Source organism: Toxorhynchites rutilus, chromosome 3 (genome assembly GCF_029784135.1).
Source record: "Toxorhynchites rutilus septentrionalis strain SRP chromosome 3, ASM2978413v1, whole genome shotgun sequence".
NCBI lineage: Eukaryota > Metazoa > Arthropoda > Insecta > Diptera > Culicidae > Toxorhynchites > Toxorhynchites rutilus.
In genome coordinates this window covers 314,836,633-314,857,701 of record NC_073746.1, presented here as the reverse complement: position 1 = coordinate 314,857,701, position 21,069 = coordinate 314,836,633, and the positions used below count along the sequence as shown (strand labels likewise).

Below are 21,069 nucleotides of genomic sequence, written 5' to 3'. Positions count from 1 at the left end.
AATATGTTCGCTGATAACACTAACTTTTTTTTTAATTTGAAGTATCATTAACCCCCACTGGCATGCGAAACCACCCTAATCGCACTCAATTGCAGCAACACTCATACATCCACGCCTCGCGTGCGCTTTCGTGAAGCTCCTTGCGCGCTGCGCTTCGACAAAGTGGCAAGCGTCGAGCGGCCACCGGACGGTGGAGCCGCGTGCTCGCGCGACATTCAGCAATGCGACACACGATCGAAACGATCCGTTTATGCTAAACCAAGTCGCTGAGCCAGTCTGCCAGCTACTATTAGTTCAGTTCGAACCGTCTGCGCGATCGGATTTAATTCTACATATCTGCTGTGCCTCCGCATGAATGCGAGGGGTTCATTCTGCTCTGCCATCGAGAACGGAAAACGGAAGCAATCCAAAAACTGAAAGAGACGAACAGACATACAGAACTATTGTGTCCAGTGGATACGGGGCACCCTTTCAGTGGATTGCGTCCGTCGCGTGTTTGGGTTTGGAGCAAGCTTTGTGCCCACGGTGCTGCGGTGGGTCCTGGTTGGCAGCTCCCCCCTCCCCCATCGTTCGCAGTTATCCGGACGTAGGATAGTGTGAAATAATAGTGCACCGCGACCGCGTACGAACCATGGATTACTCAATAATAGTGCAGCAGTAATTGAAAGTAAGTGAGAGATCTCCCCCATCAAAACGGGAGGCTGAAGATGCTTGATGTGTGAGCGCAAGCAAATATAAGTGAAAGATAAATATAATTGAAAAGGCGAAACAAACAATTTATGCAATTTGATTGTGAGCGGGTTCATTTGAATTTTACTTGTGAGCAACAACGAAAAAGTGCGAGTTCTCGGTTCAAGTGCAACTTGTGGACCTGTATTTTTGGAGTGCAAAAATTACCTTTTCAGTGGTCATGTTAATATTTTATTGCCGCTTGTGTGCAACACGTCCGAGATCACTTTGGTTGAATTTTGAAGTCGGGTGACCAGAGTGTGAACACAAATAGGTGGAGAGAAAAAGAAAAAAACAGAAACAAAATCTACACACGTTATATTGAAGAACTTGAAAATCAAGGAGAAAAAGGACGCCCACATTTTCCTCCGGACGGACCACGCGCAACCATGTGAGCCACCTTAGCCGACGACCACATTAGCAGACCTGGTCGCGGTCTGCGCGAATTCCGCGCTCTGACTCGCGCTTAGTGGTGGTGGCCAGCAATCAAATTGGAGTTAATTGCGGGCTGCGAAATTTTGGCTTGGTGTGACAATTATAGAAGGGTGAATTAATGAAATACCGACAAAAAATGACGGTCCGTCGTTCAGGGGGAGAAATGTGAATCATGGTTTCGGTGTGGCCGGATTTTAGTGGAGAAAACACAAATTATGAGAAGAGTACACCATTTAAGACATATGAAGCACTCTGTTCATACATATCATATGTAATATAATGGAAATTTTGGTTTGATATTTAAAAAGAACGGAAGGCGGAAAGCGAAAATGGATTTCATCAAGATATAAACGGAAGTAGGAAAATACTTTCGTTCTTCCACATAATAGGTTCTGTTCAAGCTTTAATTTATATATGTAAATACACTCAGCGAAAAATATAGTAGTTTCGTGATAAAAGAATACATGGAGATGAAATATATACAGCGTGTCAATTAAGTTTCGGCACATAGGTAAACTACGTTTCAGCAACCAGCAACGGTTTAAACGGTTACTGGAGAATATTATCTCAGAGTTTTGATGCATTTGATTGCCAGAATCCGCCTAGTTTGACTCGATTCTCACAATCCGGAATGTTGGGCCCTTCTACGCGATTATGTGCCGAATCACAAGTCATTGATCGTGCTTCGCTCAAAATCGCGTCTGCATTCCAATTCATCCGGATACAAATTCACCGGATTTGGTCTTTCTACTTTCTCAAAAACTAAGACAAAATTAAAAGGACATTTTTTGACGACATTGGGGCCCTCTGAACGGCGTAGAACGCCAAAATGAACTAGAGCATGCATATAAATTTCTATCAAATTGTCATGTGTATTGCAGCCGGAGGAAACTACTTTGAATGAATAAATTAACAAATATTAAAAGATCTTGTTCAAAACTTCACCTTCATTGCCAGTCCCGAAATTTGATTGACACACTGCGTTCACTATTTCTATGTTAAGTAAAATCGAAAATTTGAAAAAAAAATCATTTTTTTCGAAAGTTCCTCTAAACTAAGACTACGACAAAAGATTTTTCTAACTATATATTTCAAACATCATTGATATTATAGCAAATTCATATGCAGTTCCAGAAATTCGAACAAATTCTGTCCAGAGTTTTGGTACTGCTTTGCTCAAAAAAGTATAATAAGTGTAATTTCAGTTACAAAAATAATAATAATAACGAAAATATATTTTCGTTGCGCTGAAAAAAAAAAACGAAAGTGTAGTTTAAGAAAAACCATTTTATCGTATAATAAAATAGAAAAAAATACACATTTCATCGTCACTAAATTAGTATGAGCAATTCCAAATGAAATCGACAAATGACAAAACATGAGTATTTTTGATTCGAATGAAAGTGTGTATTCCGTTTGGGTTAGAGGAAATATAAGTTTTCCACAGCAATTGGGAATTTTTTGACTCAAGCGTAACTTTTTAAAAAGGGCGTATCGATTTGAGTAAGAGAAATCTTTGATAATTTATTTCTCAAAAACTATGAGTCGTACCGAAATAGTGTCTTAGAAAGAGTTATAGAGTATTGATGATTGAATATGAAAAAATGTACACTGAGAAAAAAAATTAGTACTTTTTTTTTGTTTACAAAATAAAAATTCAATTTGCAATGTCCAAAATACGAATTTTTTTTCAAATTTTTTCATACAAAATAGAAGTCATGCAGAAAATTTAAAAAATGGGCCCAAAATGGTAAAACTATTTTTGACGAACTTTGTGGAACATCGAATTTTTAGGAATTTTCGAAACTTCGAATTTTTGTCTGTTAACAATCATTTTTAGCCACAAATTAAGAATCCTGATGATGATGAAAAAGGTTATTATCAATGTCCTTCTAAATGTAGCCATTCTCGAAATATTTAAAAAAATATTTCTAATTTATTGTCTTTTTTATAGTAAATAATCCCTTTTAATATGTTTGTCGTGTTATACCGTCATGTTCTTGAAATTTTATGAATTTTCTTATAATTTCCAATATTTTTTTTGATTGATTGAAGTTTGTATTAAGATAAAACAGATTTTTTAGTTTCGCTACGTTTTGTATTAACCCACATGTCTTCGAATGTTTCGTAACGTAACTCCTAAACATATGTCTTTACCATAACGATGTATTCGGAAATTATAAGCGAATTCATAAAATCTCATGAACATGATGGTATAACACGGCAAACATATTTAAAGAGCCTATTTACTATTAAAAAGACAATAAATTACAAATATTTTTTAAAATATCTCGAGAACGGCTACATTTAGAAGGAGATTGATAATAACCTTTTTTGTTTTAAATAACATCAGGATTCATAATTTGTGATTAAAAAATGACTGCTAACATACAAAAACTCGTAGTTTCGAAAATTCCTAAAAATTCGATGTTCCACAAAGTTCGTCAAAAATAGTTTTACCATCTTGGGCCCATTTTTTGAATTTTCTACATGACTTCTATTTTGTATGAAAAAATTTAAAAAAAAATAAGTTTTTTGGATATTGCAAATTGAATTTTTATTTTGTAAATAGAAAAAAGAGTACTAATTTTTTTTCTCAGTGTATTTTTTTTTTCATATTCAACCATCAATACTCTATAACTCTTTCTAAGACACTATTTCGGTACGACTCATAGTTTTTGAGATATAAATTATCAAAGATTTCTCTTACTCAAATCGATACGCCCTTTTCAAAAGTTACGCTTGAGTCAAAAAATTCCCAATTGCTGTGAAAAACTCATATTTCTTCCAACCCAAACGGAATACACACTTTCATTGGAATCAAAAATACAAGTTTTTAAAATCTGCATTTTTAGGACGATTTCATTTGGAATTGCTGGTTTTTTTTCAGGTGGAGTTTACTTCATAATTGCAATATAATTATTCATTATTATTATGAATGGCTCATGCAAAATATTCTTATTCATAATTAAATAATTTGAACGAATGTGAAATTCCAAAGCTGCACTTTATGTGTTTAAATATCGAATGTATTTCCAATAAGGTTATTCAAATTATCTCCTGGAAGAATTTTTTCCCATTTTTGTTTTCAATGTAATGTTTTATGATGTTATTGTTCGATAAATTTTATTTCAATGAGATCTCGCAAGTTGTGACTCGATGATCGGCATAAACGATCAATTCACTACTCTCAATTTGCCTTCCTCAGCTTCAATGTAACTTCCAGATCGTGAAAAAAGTTACTACATTAAAATTACCAAAAGAACACTTTGTAAACAAACAAAAAATAATTCCTTTCTGGATAGAAAAACCCGTTAAATATACCGAAAATAATGTCAATTGTGATACAGCTAAGCTTGTTTGTGGAATGTTTGATGGATGACATCCAATTATTTCTCGCTCAGCCAGCTGTCAAATGTTGCGGCCTAAGTTTGGAGCAAAAATAATAATTTGTATAATCCTAAGTTTCGTTTCATTCTGGATTCATTCCTTTTGACACAAATACACTAGGTTTCATAACTAAAGAACCACTCCATTTTTCTGAGTTTTTATAGATATGCAAGAAGTCAGTTGAATTGAAGTATATAGTACAGAATACAATAACTATCTTCATTTATAAGACTGGTCATCCCAACTTTTGTCCAGGCACGAAACACTAAAAAAAACTAAAATTCTAGTGTTTCATAACTATAGAACCAGATGGGAAAACCCTCATTCCTTCACAAAATTAACGTCAATTTCACATGAATTACAACATGTTTCTAATTCGTAGGTCATCTTTACTTCCCAATCAGCTCAAATAAACCATTCGGAGTGGTTTCGACCAAGCTGCGCCATGTTTTATTGTATATCTCGTTCTACGCGAAGAATACTGCTCGTTTACGCTCTTCAAATCATTCATACTGCCTGTAAGTTGCATCTACAATTTATACGATCACTCCTCATAAGTTTTTGGCAGGGTTTTGATTTGGTAAACAAGCCGATCAGTTCATAATCTGAAGCCCCCATTCATCAAACATAGCCATGATCATCCGAATTTTATGAATTGATGCCACTGTATAAAGTACATAAAGTAGTAGTATATAAAAGTTTTTAACATTAAATTAAATTTTGAATAGGACTTTTTAAAGGTGTATTTCAAGTGCCATTTTTTCCCAAAAAGTACAGTAAAAAAAGTTCAATGTTTCTTCTTACGCCCTTCAAAAAATCATTCGTTATTCAAATTCGTCATACGATGAAAAAAAATAATGATTTTTTGTAATTGGTAAAATTGTCCATGAGAAATCAGAGAAAGTCGTGTCAGCGACCGACTGATTTGACTTCAAATTGCTCAATGGTGAACGAAAATGGTGTTGTCAATAATTGCATTGAATATAAAGTTAATATGAAAGAGGCGAAGAAATGAGAACTCATGGTTTCATACTATTTTGAGCCAAAATGCTCGTAAAATCATAAAACTGTTTGATTTTGAATCGTATTGTGAGTTACTTTCATTATTTAATCGATCGAAAGGTCCAGAGAGTAATCGTATTTTTAGTTCTAGAGAGCAGTAAATGTTGGTGGTGAAATGTTGTTTGATTGCAGACTCTTTTCCCACCCCCACACATACTGACACTGTGAGCCTTCAAAATATCATTTTAATATCGCTAAAATTATGAAAATTGTTAGTTTCTATGAACGTGATGCAGTAAAAATGACACCCAAAAATGGTACAAATATTCACTATCACATTATACTCAAATTTAGCTGGCACATTAAATAAAACTCCTATTTTTAAATTGATAAAATTACCCGGGATGTGTCCAAGCCTTGACCGTATGGAAGGGCTAAAAATGTTTTTTACTTTTTCTTTCGAATTTGTACCAAAATCTGTAATATCGAAAAATCTGTGCTAACAGGAAAATCTATTTACTAGTCTAAAAAAATATCCGCTGTCTGATTAAATGTTTATATCACAAGATAGTGTTCATCGTGACGTTGCTCAGCCCATTTTGAAGGTCAGTTCGAGTGTTGTCGAAAAGTAAAGCATAGTAAGAATATCCGAAACGATGAATCTAGGCGCTGAAAATATGAGTAAACTGTCAATTCTTTTGAGGTATAAAAGCTTTTAATATTAATTTTTTAGTAAAATTTAGTAAAATTAAACTTAGAAAAAAGGCTACGTAAGAGGATGCTGTTGCTTCCATTTTAAAGATGAGAAGACAAAAGTATAGGATATATGTGTAAATCATCTAAATTAGTACATCTAAATAACATTTTGGAAGCGAAAAATTTTAAAGTGTTATTACTGGTTTTATTTCTAAAATACACAATAAAAATAATTGTTGAAGCTTCCTAACTTCTCTACAATTTGTTCTTTAACACCCGACATATTCTTCTTCTTCTTTTTTGGCTTTAAGAGGGTTTAAACTTTTCAGTTCATTCGCCTCTAACTCACTCGACTTCTATCTTTCTTAATTCCACTACAATATAATTTTCAACAATTCCTGGTGAACCTTCAATTGAAATCTTTTAAAAACACGATTGTAAAACTGTCTTGTCCTTGCTGTCCTTTTAATAACCAGTTGATTTTCACCTTAACTTCGAAATATTATATTTTTCCATGAAATGAGCCATATTTGAAAAAAGATAAATTAAACTGTTTTGTATTAGTTTTGGGAAAAATAATCCATTATTTTTGGGTGAAATTCGTAATCTCTTTTTTGAAATGCTTCGGATTGTCCGATTTGGGTCAAATACGCACCGTTTTGTTAGAAAATTTGTTGCCATTTAAAAGGTAGCTTTATAATGCCTCTCTCATAGAAGACTTGGTCCTTATTGTAGAAAAACTCTAGCAATAGATTTTTACAATCTTCTCTTGATCCCAATTTATTATCGCTAAATATGTTTTACAATGCAAGAAAAAGTTGGTAATCGCTTAGTACCAGGTCCGGACTATGTTGTGGATGCATTAACCCTTTGGATAGGGGGAACACGATAGTGCTCCTCTTGTTATATGCCAAAAGTGCTCCTCTTGCTTTATGTTAATATTTTTGACTTGGCACCTCTTAACGTAGGATTTCGTCTTTCGGTGACATTTGTAAAAGAGGACTTCACCCCCTTTTGCAGCAAGCGATAATTGTGAATAAAATTGTGTAAATATAATATTCTCATTAAAAAAAAATATACATACTAATAAGGAAGTTAATGTTAATAAATTTAATAAATCTCACTTTTTATGAGTTTTTTTTTTGAGTAATTCCAAATGAAATCGACAAATGACAAAACATGAGTATTTTTGATTCGAATGAAAGTGTGTATTCCGTTTGGGTTAGAGGAAATATGAGTTTTCCACAGCAATTGGGAATTTGTTGACTCAAGTTGACTCAAGCGTAACTTTTGAAAAGGGCGTATCGATTTGAATAAGAGAAATCTTTGATAATTTATATCTCAAAAACTATGAGTCATACCGAAATAGTGTCTTAGAAAGAGTTATAGAGTATTGATGATTGAATATGAAGAAAATGTGCACTGAGAAAAAAAATTAGTAATCTTTTTTTATTTACAGAATAAAAATTCAATTTGCAATATCCAAAATACATATTTTTTAATTTAAAAAAAAATTTCATACAAAATAGAAGTGCAGAAAATTTAAAAAATGGGCCCAAGATGGTAAAACTATTTTTGACGAACTCTGTGGAACATCGAATTTTTAGGAATTTTCGAAACTTCGAATTTTTAGGAATTTTCGAAACTTTGAATTTTTGTATATTAACAATCGTTTTTAGCCTCAAATTATGAATTCTGATTTGATTTAAAACAAAAAAGGTTATTATCAATCTCCTTCTAAATGCAACCATTCTCGAGGTATTTAAAAAAATATTTTTAATTTATAATCTTTTTTATAGTGAATAATCTCTTTTAATATGTTTGTTGTGTGATAAGGTCATGTTCATTATGTTTTATGAATTTTTTTATAATTTCCAACAATTTTTTTGATTGATTGAAGTTTGTATTAAGATAAAAAAGATATTCAATGGGCCTATTTACTATTAAGAAGACAATAAATTACAAATATTTTTTTAAATATCTCGAGAATGGCTACATTTAGAAGGAGATTGATAATAACCTTTTTTTTAATAACATCAGGATTCATAATTTGTGATTAAAAATTACTGCTAACATACAAAAACTCGAAGTTTCAAAAATTCCTAAAAATTCGATGTTCCACAAAGTTTGTCAAAAATAGTTTCACCATCTTGAGCCCATTTTTTTAATTTTTCTACATGACTTCTATTTTATATGAAAAAATTAAAAAATATATAAAAAAATACGTATTTTTTGATATCGCAAATTAAAATTTTATTTTGTAAATAAAAAAAGAGTAATAATTTTTCTTCTCGGTGTATATTTTTTTCAAATTAAGCCAACAATACTGTATAACTCTTTCTAACACACTATTTCGGTACGACTCATATTTTTTTAGATATAAATTATCAAAGATTTCTCTTACTCAAATCGATGCGCCCTTTTCAAAAGTTACGCTTGAGTCAAAAAATGAACCATGATGATGTATTTGGAAAAGTTTTTGGAAATTATAAGCAAATTCATAAAATTTCATGAACATGACGGTATAACACGACAAACATATTAAAAGGGATTATTTGCTTTAAAAAAGACATTAAAAGGCTAGAGTATTGTTGGCTTAATTTGAAAAAAATATACACCGAGAAAAAAAATTATTACTCTTTTTTTATTTACAAAATAAAATTTTAATTTGCGATATCAAAAAATACGTATTTTTTTATATCGCAAATTAAAATTTTATTTTGTAAATAAAAAAAGAGTAATAATTTTTCTTCTCGGTGTATATTTTTTTCAAATTAAGCCAACAATACTCTATAACTCTTTCTAACACACTATTTCGGTACTACTCATATTTTTTTAGATATAAATTATCAAAGATTTCTCTTACTCAAATCGATGCGCCCTTTTCAAAAGTTACGCTTGAGTCAAAAAATGAACCATGATGATGTATTTGGAAAAGTTGTTGGAAATTATAAGCAAATTCATAAAATTTCATGAACATGACGGTATAACACGACAAACATATTAAAAGGGATTATTTGCTTTAAAAAAGACATTAAATTAGAAATATTTTTTTAAATATTTCGAGAATGGCTACATTTAGAATGAGATTGATAATAACCTTTTTTATTTTAAATCACATCAGGATTCATAATTTGTGGCTAAAAACGATAGTTAACATACAAAAATTCGAAGTTTCGGAAATTCCTAAAAATTCGATGTTCCACAAAGTTCGTCAAAAATAGTTTTACCATCATGGGCCCATTTTTTAAATTTTCTACATGACTTCTATTTTGTATGAAAAAATTAAAAAAAAATTAAAAAATATGTATTTTGGATATTGCATTTTGTAAATAAAAAAAGAGTACTAATTATTTTCTCAGTGTATATTTTTTTCATATTCAATCATCAATACTCTATAACTTTTTCTAAGACACTATTTCGGTACGACTCATAGTTTTTGAGATATAAATTATCAAAGATTTCTCTTACTAAAATCGATACGCCCATTTTCAAAAGTTTCGCTTGAGTCAAAAAATTCCCTATTGCTGTGAAAAACTCATATTTCCTCCAACCCAAACGGAATACACACTTTCATTGGAATCAAAAATACAAGTTTTGAAAATCGATTTCATTTGTAATTGCTGTAATACAACTTTTGTGACCTAATCAGTTATCTGCGTTCTTTAGTATTTTTTTTTCAAATACAGGTCGGACTCGATTATATACAGACTCGATTATATACAATTCTGGACTCGATTATATACAGATTGGAAAAAAATATTTTTTTCATATTTCAAATATGGCTTATTTCAAGAACAAATGTAACCTTTCAACGTTAAGGTGAAGTTTAAGTGGCTATTACATGTAAATGTCGTGATTTTTGAAGATTTTGCTTGAATTTTCACCAGGAATTGTTAATATCGATATTGCAGCTAAAGTTAGGCGTCAAAGATCAAATTGTAGAGTGATTAAAGAACTTCAATTTAATTGATAGAAATAATCTAGTTTAAAATATTTTTTTTAGGACAAAATTAATAATGACACATGAAAAATTATCAACTATTAAATTTTTCACTTCCAAAATGTTATTAAAATCTACTAATTTAGGTGTTGCACTACTATATCCTGTACTAAATTTTCTCATCTTTCAAATGAAAGCATCAGAATCGTCTTCCGTAGCGTACTTTTTAATGTAGAGCCAGTTTGAGACAACAGAGTCCGAAACAAAAAAAAAAGTTTTTTAACTCTGTCATTGTTGAAATTCGAACATATGCGTAGAAGGATTTTTTTCATCAAAAATGATCTTCTATCGACTCCTGAGAGAATCTGGATAATTTTTTTTTTATGTGAGAAAAGTGTTTTCTGACTTTAAGGGGATGAATCAAAAATCAAATTCCTCTCTTATTTTCAAAAAACGAAAAGTTCATGCAAAAACAATCAAACAAAGGAAATTTTTTTTTTGACTCGTTTATATACAGTGAAAAGAATTCAAAACTTGTATATAATTCAGTCTGCGCTGTATACCCAAACTCATCCGCATTTTTGGCATGTGCTCACAAAATTTGCTCCGCACTCCCGGAGTTGTGTGACCTTGCGTTGTCCTGATGGAACCAAACACCTCCTCTGTTGGCCAAATCTGGATGTTTCTGGTTAAACGCTAGCTTCAAACGGTTTATTTATTGACTGTAGAGAACTGGATTTAGTGTAATTTTAATTTAAACAAATAATCGAAAATTAAAACTAAAAAAAATAATTGCACGTATTTCACTGTTACAGTATCGGCAACATCAACACCATTCACAACATCAGCTTTATTAAACAAAAAGTGTAAAATGTACCGATTTTTCTCTTTGTTGACTTCCACTGTTAACACCCTGTAACTCACAACTGAATGGAACCAAAAAAACAGCAAAAGATTTTTTTAGTGTGAAATGTCACCTTTACAACGAGTCTAAACTTGAAAATGAAGGATCAATATTACCCGAGATATTGATCACTAAAGCCAGCAACCGAGAAAATAATGGATTACATTTTCCCCTGATTAATTCGAGTCTAAAATTGTATATGATCGAATCATATATGTATAATCGAGTTCGACCTGTATTTGAGTACAGTATAGAGTAAAACAGGAAAGAAACAAGAACCCACAACCCACGGTTTCATGATGTGTTGAGCCAAAATGCTCACGAAATCTAACAACTGTTTGTTAATTTTTCTATAAATGACAATTGTATCGTGACTTAATTTTATATTGTTTATGTGGTCAAAAGGTCGAGAGAGCAGTCGTATTCTAAGTACTCGAGAATAGTATAATTTTCGATGAAGCAGCCCCTTATTTGCGAACTACTTCAAATAATCGTTCAAATAATTAAAGATTCTTTGTTTCTATCAAGGTAAGGGAGTAAAAATGACACACAAAAATGATCATTTTTACGAATTTGCGCGATTTTTTTAACGCTTATTTTGGAATTTATACGGTTTTATTACGCGGTTTTTTACGCGGTATGGATTGTTGGAATGATATACATGATCAACACAGGAATGTCTAACAAGTATTCTCTCTTCGAAATTGATGAATCAGTCACCGATCTTTTGGCGGTCCTATGCATTTTCCTTAAATCACGTCACTTTTTATGCTATTTCATGCTCTTAGGGACTACAGAAGAGACTATGCTCGTCAGTGATGGGCTTCTTTTCAGCTTATTACGTCTCAATCGCTCCTGCAAAATCGAAACTCGCTACTAGAAACGATACTTTCGAAAACCATCCATCAAAACAATCGCTTCACAGTCCCTTTGTTCTGTCAAAACAGATAATCACTGCCAAGGTTTTCGCCATCCGGAATCACCAACGAATTGTTCCGGTTTCCGGTCCTAGCGCGAAGATATATTGCACTTGTTTACCCCAAAACAACCAGAACTAGATAAGCACTTCGTCGTTTTATCATTCGCCGCCGGTCCCATTTATCGCGTCGGAAAAGTAGTTTTTCATCCTTGATTTCGATCACAATCCACAATCGCCGTTTTGGCATCGCATTAATTGCTCTTGTCAGATTGGGAGCTGTTCCGCGTAAGTAATCATTTCATCTTCCAGCCGGGGTGAGGAGGCAGCGCAAAAAATCAACTTGTTTTCCTTCCGATTCGAAAATAACGACACTCGATTTCAACATCACCCGATCGTGTCACCTTTTGCCAACCGATTGACACTAATCCTCTCCGTTGGGCAAAAATTAGTGACGCGAGCGCTCCCCCACAGATTGGTTAACCAAATTTTGACGATCATCGCCACATTTTTGCGTGATGGGCTCCAAAAAATGTTTCGACCTCGAGGCCCTTTCAAAGCAGCGCGCGGAGAAAATTAATAATCATTATCGGGCCATGTACTTCGTCGGATCGTTTTGCTTTGTATTATTTTTTTTTCTCTCATGAATTTGCTCTCAGATGTTTACGCGTTCATCGAATCACTTTCCACTTTGGGTACACTCTAACTGCAACCTCTTATTTTGGCGCAATTAACCTTCGCGTCGCGAGCCAGACGTCGACGCTTCAAAGCGTCGGAAATTGACGATTGGCGTGGAATGACCATATTTTTTTTCTCATCTTTCTTCTTTCATTGCACAACACACTCTTTGCGGAGGAATTTTTCTGGCACTCGGATCGATGCAACGGGTTTCGATTGGTTATGTTCGGTTTCTGTTGTGTCCCTCTCGGTTGCGACCATGACCTGGTTGGTTTGAAGATTTTGCCTCGATGTGTTGGGAGTGTTGTACGAACCTGCCAAAACGCATCAGGTGATCATCGATTACTGAAGAAAAAAAAACCCTGATTAACACCAACTAAATTGTGAACAATGAGATGTCATGACTGTACAACCCTGTCATCCGCGTTAACAGTATAAATTAAAATGGTCAACTTATTGCTAACCGTAAAACGTAAGAAGAATCTTTCGAATTCGAAATTTCGTACTTCTAGAATTCTTTTGTGGTACACCAAATAGTCGGCCATCAATTTCCCTCAAATTCATTTCGACTAACAATTTACGCCATACAGTGTATTTTTGGGATGTATTGGAAGTTCTTGTATTGCATTTGGTTGCCCAACATATCCAATGCAACAATGTTGTTTGTTGACGTATTCATTCAACAAGGAATGAGTTCCATCGCTGAGCATGAAATACATTTTTACAGAGCACAATTTTTGTTAAAGTTCCACCACTAACCACCGTATTCACCTGATTTAGTCCCAACTGACTTTATTTTCTTTCCGAAATCCTCATTGTAACTTCAATTCACCCAATTCAAAGAAGAAATATTTGTATATAAATTTATATAATTGAAAATGGAAGGCCAAATGTGTTGGTGAGCGCAAAACCCGAAGAAGGGATGGTCCGATTTGAGTCGACTCTATTTTGTTGTATTCGTCTCTTCCGTAGGTCAATATAGCGGAGAGAAAAATCGGAAAATTTTCGGAAAACTCTGAAGGAAGGAAGTTTTACAATAACGCCATGATTAGTGTTGTTAGTCTATTCGACGATTGCGCAAACAAAATTATCTTTGTTCAAAAGTGAAACTGGATTTTCAGGCGAAATAACGTACTCCTGTACATATATTATATTTATATAAATAAAAATAGAAGGCCAAATGTGGAGGTAGGTGCGAAACCCGAGGAAGGGATGATTCGATTTGACAAAAAAATCGAACAGATTCTAAGCCAGTAAAGATACCGTTATCGCATGAACCTCGGACAAGCCAAAAGCATCTTTTTCGACAAAATGGCAGCCGTTTTGAAAAACAAATAAAAATAGTAAAATAATATTTTTTAGAAGTTAACGCGATAAGGAGATGCATATAGATAGTATTCATATAATTTCGACATGAATCGGTTCAGTAGAACTTGAGATATCGTGTACGCCAGTTTGAAAAATCTAGTTTCTAGAAAAACGCGTTTGAAGATCATTGTTATGGCCATACCAGGTTAGATACCGCATCACTAAAATGGCTCTAACTCGGTAAATAATGGGATTTTCGATAAGTCCTTTCTAGAGTATATTCTTGAGTGCCTAAACTACGGTTAAGTGCTAGGAATGGTAAGAATTCACAATAAATGGATGAAATAAAATGATATTTTACGCAGAAATCTTCATTAAAATTATTGTTCGGAAATAATCAAGTTTCTACGGATGATTCAAATTGCGAACATTTCATTTGAATGTGAATTTACAAAAACTTTAATGTTATAATTAATTTAATATTCAAAACCCTGACATTCTTTGGGTTATAGGCTTCATTTTAACATCATTTATATGTATCGATATCGATATAGCGCCCTTGGTCCCGAAACCATGTAAACTGTAAGAAACAAATACAATCAATAATTACAAAAGCAAAATCAAATTTTTTGCGAGCATATCATTTTTCCAAAAAAGACTGGCTGATTGACTTTAATTTGATATATCGATCATATGAATCGGTCAAGTACTTTAAAAGTTATGATTTAAAAAAAAGCATTTTTGCTGTTCGGAATTTGAGACAAAAGTATTCGGAATATGAGTCCGTGACAAAAATGGTGTTCGGAATTTGAGACAAAAGTGCTTAAACATATTTTTTAGTTTTCCACCATGAATATGTATTTATAAATCAATTTTATTGTAGTCAAATGAAAAAGAAGACTCTATTGTATCCAAAAATCAAATTAATTTCACAAAAGAGTACCATTTTGAGTAATGCGACACTGTTTAATGGCCATCAAAGCTTAAGTGTCGGAATATGAAACAAAACGGTAACCAGAAGAGCTGAACTAGTGTACGCTATGACACAACTTTTTTTTGAGCCCCTCACTCCATCAGCTTGTAACTATTCTAGTTATGAATATTTTTTCTCCGTTCAATTTTTGTTTTATTGTTAAAAGATAGATGAATAAATAATGATATAATGGATCGTAAAAATACTTTTATTTTTACGGAGCTCGAAAAAACGTCCGAAATTCGTGCCTCTACACTAGAATACCCCCTTAATACCTTCAAACATTCACGTTTTCTTGCTAAGCGAACGTTCATTGTTCCAATCGCAGACCATTTGATTGATTGATCTTCTAATTGACCGTTTACAATTTCCTTTTACTATAAATTTCCTAGTACTTCTACCAAAACTCGTTATTGTAATATCAATTTTTTTTTCAGACACAATCCTCGTTCAAAATTTTTTATTCACTTGTATAATATGTTTCTCCCTTACATGGAACACATACTTGATACAGAAAATAAAATGAAATTATGACACCTCAGATATGATGATTCCTTCCTCGAGTTTTGTGCTTACTCCTTTGCTTGATTAGTACTCGGGATCGCCAGAAATTTGTGTTTCATTTGTATGACAGCTTTCCCCCAAAGAGAGGGGAGGAGTATCGTACCACAATAAAAACATTTCTTGCCTCCTAAAACCTCCACATACCAAATTTGGTTCCGGTTGCTTGCTTAGCTCTTGAGTTTTGCAGAAATTTGTGTTTATTTTGTATGGCAGCCCCCCCTTAGAGAGTTCTTACTTCCAATACCACATACCAAATTTGGTTCCTTTTTCTTGCTTGTTCTTAAGCTTGTTCTTAAGTAATGCAAAAATTTGTGTTTCATTTGTATGGCTGCCCCCCTTAGAGAGGTAAGAGGGGTCTCGAACTATCATAAAAACCTCCCCCGGTCCCTAAAACCCCTACATAAAATTTTTCATGTTAATCGATTCAGTAGTTTCCGAGTCCATAATAATCAGAAAGACAGACAGAAATCCATTCTTATGTATATAGATTTGGGAACCCATTTCTATTTTAGAAAAATCAAAAGAAACCAGTCTTTTTTGAAAAAATAATATACTTGCAAAAATTTCGATTTTGTTTTCGTAATTATTGATTGTTTTTGTTTTTTATAGTTTACACGGTTTTTTACATAACATATCTAAAAATCAGAGAGGTGTTTGTTTAGTTTTTTTGACTAGCTCATTGACTTCAATTTGATATGCCAATCATCCGGATCGGTTCAGTATTCCAGTTATGATTTGAAGGGGCTGCTATACGAAATAAATACTATGATATGAAGGGGAAAAATATTTTTTGCACCCACAAGTAGATTGACATATCAAAAAATATATAAAAAAATATAGTGCCTTTGATCCTGAGACCACTTGACGCATTTGCGAGAAAACGATTAAAAACTGTCTTTCTCGAAATTTTGACACGATCGTCCAGTTCGTTGGTATGAGGTTCGATTATTAGACCTAAAACATATTATTTGGGACCACTACGGTAGGGCAGTCATAGGGATAAGTTGGTCAGTGATGATATCTTGGAATTTGAGCGTCCAAAAAGTTAGCGACTTATGGATGGAAAATAGCGAATTGCTGATGCAATAAAATAAGCAAACTGGAAAAAAACTTTTTTACTAAGTAGGTAGGTTAAAAAAGGATGAAGGTAGGTTAACAAATACGAACATGGTGCCGATTTTGCCAAAAATCATTCACTGTTTGCGCATTATGAGATTTGTTCCAAAAATGGTTGATAATCATGAAAATAGGTTCTAACGTAAAACAAAGGTTTATTGTATGTATTAGTTTTAAATGTTAATGGAAAACGATTTTAAAATTATTTTTATTGAATTTGCATGAATATTCTTTTATAAATATAGAGGGGCTAGTTGGTCACATAACAGCAGGGCTAGTTGGGCATACGAATAGCACCTAGGGATTGCATTACCGTGCCAAAATTTCAATAACCGGTATTCGGTAACGAAAATTTCATTACCGGTAAAACCGGTAAATCACGGTAAAAACAATGCTTTAAAATAAACCATTTTCTTGATGAAACGGCTATTATTGATAATGATTAATTTATAATAAAACATTTTGAAATTTTTTTGCTACTTATTTTGTTGGTTTAAAATGCTTAATTACACAAATAATGTTAATTTTCTCGTCTTGTAATCGAGATCGAATATCATTACCGAAATTTACCGAAAACGCACATTCAGAGTCCAATGATGTTGGGCATACAGTACGAAGAGTATCGAATACCATTTTCACGTATTTATCTTTGACGCCCTCAGTACGAAAACTCTTGTGTTCATCAATCCGTTAAATGACGTTGAGCTTGGGCTGGATGTTAATACCTTTGATTGCTGTAATCGTGGTACTAGTTTTTCCTTAAACTTTTTTTTCAGGCTCTACAACGTCAATATCATAATCGTCAAATTTCGGCAAATCACGAACGATTCCAAATGCCTGCTTGATCATTGCAGTCCGACTTTTGATAGAAGACGCTGAAATCATAATTAATGGTGTCCCGATAACGAGCAGAATAATTATTCATATAGGCGAACAAATCTGCATGTACGAAACGTTTTTATTATTAGGGTAAATGATCTTGGTTTGTCCAATTTGGGGTGTTTTTACGCAACTAGTAAATGCAAATCGATTTTTCTTCATGAAAATCACACATAATCGATACGAGTTTGGGTTTTTTGAAAAGCCCCGAGTCTCTAGTTGCTAATACTACCATAAGGTGTTGAAATCATGCAAATTTTTATGTTTTTTAACTATTTTCCTTAAAGAAGAATTATGATCATAGTTTGACCACCTCTGATCATGGTTTGTCCAAAAAAATGATCATGGTTTGTCCGGTTTTAGAAATCTCCATTTTTGAATGAAAACATTCGAATTCACAATTAGATGTTGCATTTATCATTGCTTGAGTTTACTGTCATCATATTGATTCATTCATAATTTAGGCTTACTTCAGAATATTTTTAGAAGTGTTCACCTGTCAGTGTCAGTGTCAGTGTCAGTGTCATCATATTGATTCATTCATAATTTAGGCTTACTTCAGAATATTTTAGAAGTGTTCACCTCAACACAATCAACACAGAAAAACCATACTTCTGCTATGCGCGAAGCACACCATAAACAAACATAAACAAACTGCAGCGCGCCAAGCGGTTGCCATAGAAATCATGTGGACAAAACAACATTATTGAATTGGACAACTCATGATCAGAATTGAGTTCATCAAAATGCGTTAATTTAATGGTTTAGCTATGTAAATCCGATACAAATGGTGAGCAAGCATGATGTTTACAATATTTATAAGTGTTGTAATGCAGAAAAGGTCTGAATACGTGCCAAATAATCATCTGGTGATCGATTAAAAGTTAGCTCGAATGAGGGGCGCATTGACACAAATAGAAGGTGTATTTTATAATCCTTTAAAACATGTGATTTCGTAAAAATATACTATCAAACTACTATAAATCATGTAAAAGGCAATTTCATTTATATGTTTCGAAACATTCGAAGGCCTTATTTGACACAGGAGCGCTGAATTAGAGCATTCAAAAAAGTGGGCAAACCATGATCATATTTTCGACTGGACAAACCAAGATCATTTACCCTATTATTAAACGGATTTATTTAGCTTCACCCGTTTGTATGTACGTTTGTAGCTTTGTAGCTTTGTCTGTAGCGGTTTCCCACATTAATACAAATTTGACCCCCTCTCTGTTGACTTATTGATCTGAAACTTGGAACACAGCTTTATCTTTGCAGCCATTATGAAACTGCGTATTCCATGATCTTAAAAATCCAAGATGGCGGCCGCTACAAAATGGCGGATTACATATTTTCTCAGAACTCCACCAATATGGGTATAAAAAAAAAAGGACTTGATTAGTAGAACACATTTATTTATGAAAAATGTTAATCCAAAATGGCTGCAACTACAAAATGGCGTTATATATTTTTTTCCAAACTCCATCAATATGGGTATCAAATGAAAGGGTATGACTAGTAGAATACAGTTATTTATGAAAAATGCAAATTGAAAATGGCGGCCGCTACAAAATGGCGGATTATATATTTTCTCAAATCAAATGGGTATCAAATAAAAGGGCTTGATTGATAGATCACATTTATTTATTAAAAATCAAAATCCAAAATGGCCACCACAACAAAACGATGAAACAGTAAATAATTTTTTTCAATATCCCATCAATATGGGTATCAAAGGAAAATGCTATTAGAACGTAGTAGATCATGAAAAATCCAAATCCAAGATGGCTGCAGTCCCCAAATAACCAATTACTTTTTCCAATGGTTTCATTCAGCTTGAACCGTTTGTATGTATATTCGAATGTATGTGGGGTAGGTACTATGTATTTTTGCAATCCCCTCAATATCGGTATTGAATGAAATGATTTGACTAATAGAATACAGTACATCATAGAAATATTCCGAGTAAAATTAGGTAAGAAATAAAAAATAACAAAAAATTTGAATGGCTTATTATAGAGAAATATGATAATGATACAAATACTAAAAACTAGAAAATAAAATGATGTAAAAAAACTATTTAAGTTAAATGGTTTCTTTGTCATTAAACATAATAATAATGCAGATAATGTACTAAAAGCTAGGAAATTATTAGGCAAGTAGCAGTTAGCAGTTATCACATCTCTTCCTTCATTAATCAAGAACATTGATGAGACTAAAATAAAATCGAGGGGCACGTTGGATTTCCATTATCCGCATTTAATGGTTTGAACTCGTGACCTTTGCGTGAGAGGTATGGATGTTGCCACCACGCCAAGTCACCTCCACTATATTTTGTGTTGTAAAGTTTTCATTAAATATAATATAATAAACGCTAACATTGAATATCAGTAACTCACAATAATGCAACAAGTAATGTAGCACACCTGGAGGTTGTTTCAATATACTTTGGGGCGAACGGTACAAATGTCAAAACAAATGCGAGCAAGAAACCGGTTGTGCGTAGAGAGGTTGGTTGTGCGCCGGTTAATTGTTCTATTAATTCAAATAATCGAATATCTGCAATTTTAATCGAGTAATTTCGTATCTAAAATATAAATACATCGATTAATTATCACGGTTATCGCAATTAATGAAAAAAAAACCGTTTTTTCAAAAAATAAAGGTGCAAAATATGTTTAACTGTCATGATGTTTTGTCGAAATGCATCGAATATGCTAAAACATTTAGGGGAAGTGGGGGCATAGTGGTCACCCTAAGGAATATGCCCATTTCCAGCGTCCACATAGCGCTTCAATTCCGGTTTCTTGAAGAATATTATAGTTCAACTTATTGTTGTTCAAGATAGCAAACGGCTTTTACTACAAAAATTCAAAATAGTATACTTTTCATCATTAGAAAAAAGGGTGAAAAATCGATCTTTTTTTTGCTTGGAGGTAAAGTGGTCACCTAGTGGGGGCAAAGTGGTCACTCGCACATATCAAGCTAAATGGGATAGATTCACGCGTTTTATTCGTCCAAATTCGTTTAAATCATATTTGATATAATAGGTACATGCACGAAATAAGCTTGGCCTATTCACCTAGAGTCTCAATTTAAATTTTCTCATGCACACAAAAACGTAGTATGAAACACATAACGTTCTGCTTAATGAGGCATGGTTTAGTTGGAGCGGCATATTTTTTCAGGATCAAAGCCACAAAAGGAACCTCTTTAAGAGCAGGATGTGATGATGTATATCAGTTTTATTAAACAGAACATTGTAAGTTGTTATTCACCTATCACCACTTTGCCCCCAAACATCAATGTAATTTCTATGCTAATTTACCGCTGATATTAAACTAAATATCTGTTCACCTCTCCTAGAAAATGTGAACAGTCGTCCAAACTGATGATTTGTCCAATATATCAGATTAAATAAACAAAATTTCACGAGAAATTCCTTAGATACCATGCGCACAGAACTACGGCCTAATGGCTATCGAGAGAGCAATTTCTGTTTTTATTTATATTTTGACATGCGACAGCTTTACTGA

General features: G+C 33.1%; 1 protein-coding gene across 3 annotated transcripts in view; it reads left to right on the top strand.

Moving 5' to 3' along the window:
- The first annotated feature begins 237 nt into the window (after nt 1-237).
- LOC129774885 (inverted formin-2) overlaps nt 238-21,069 on the top strand; it is a 215,366-nt gene continuing 194,534 nt past the window's right edge. For 2 of the 3 annotated variants that reach the window (XM_055778931.1, XM_055778929.1), the window contains exon 1: nt 238-667. The gene's annotated coding sequence lies outside the window, so the exon portion shown is untranslated. Of the gene's footprint in view, nt 668-4,936; nt 5,073-21,069 lie in introns of all 3 variants that reach the window. The other variant, XM_055778930.1, reaches the window with a different exon arrangement.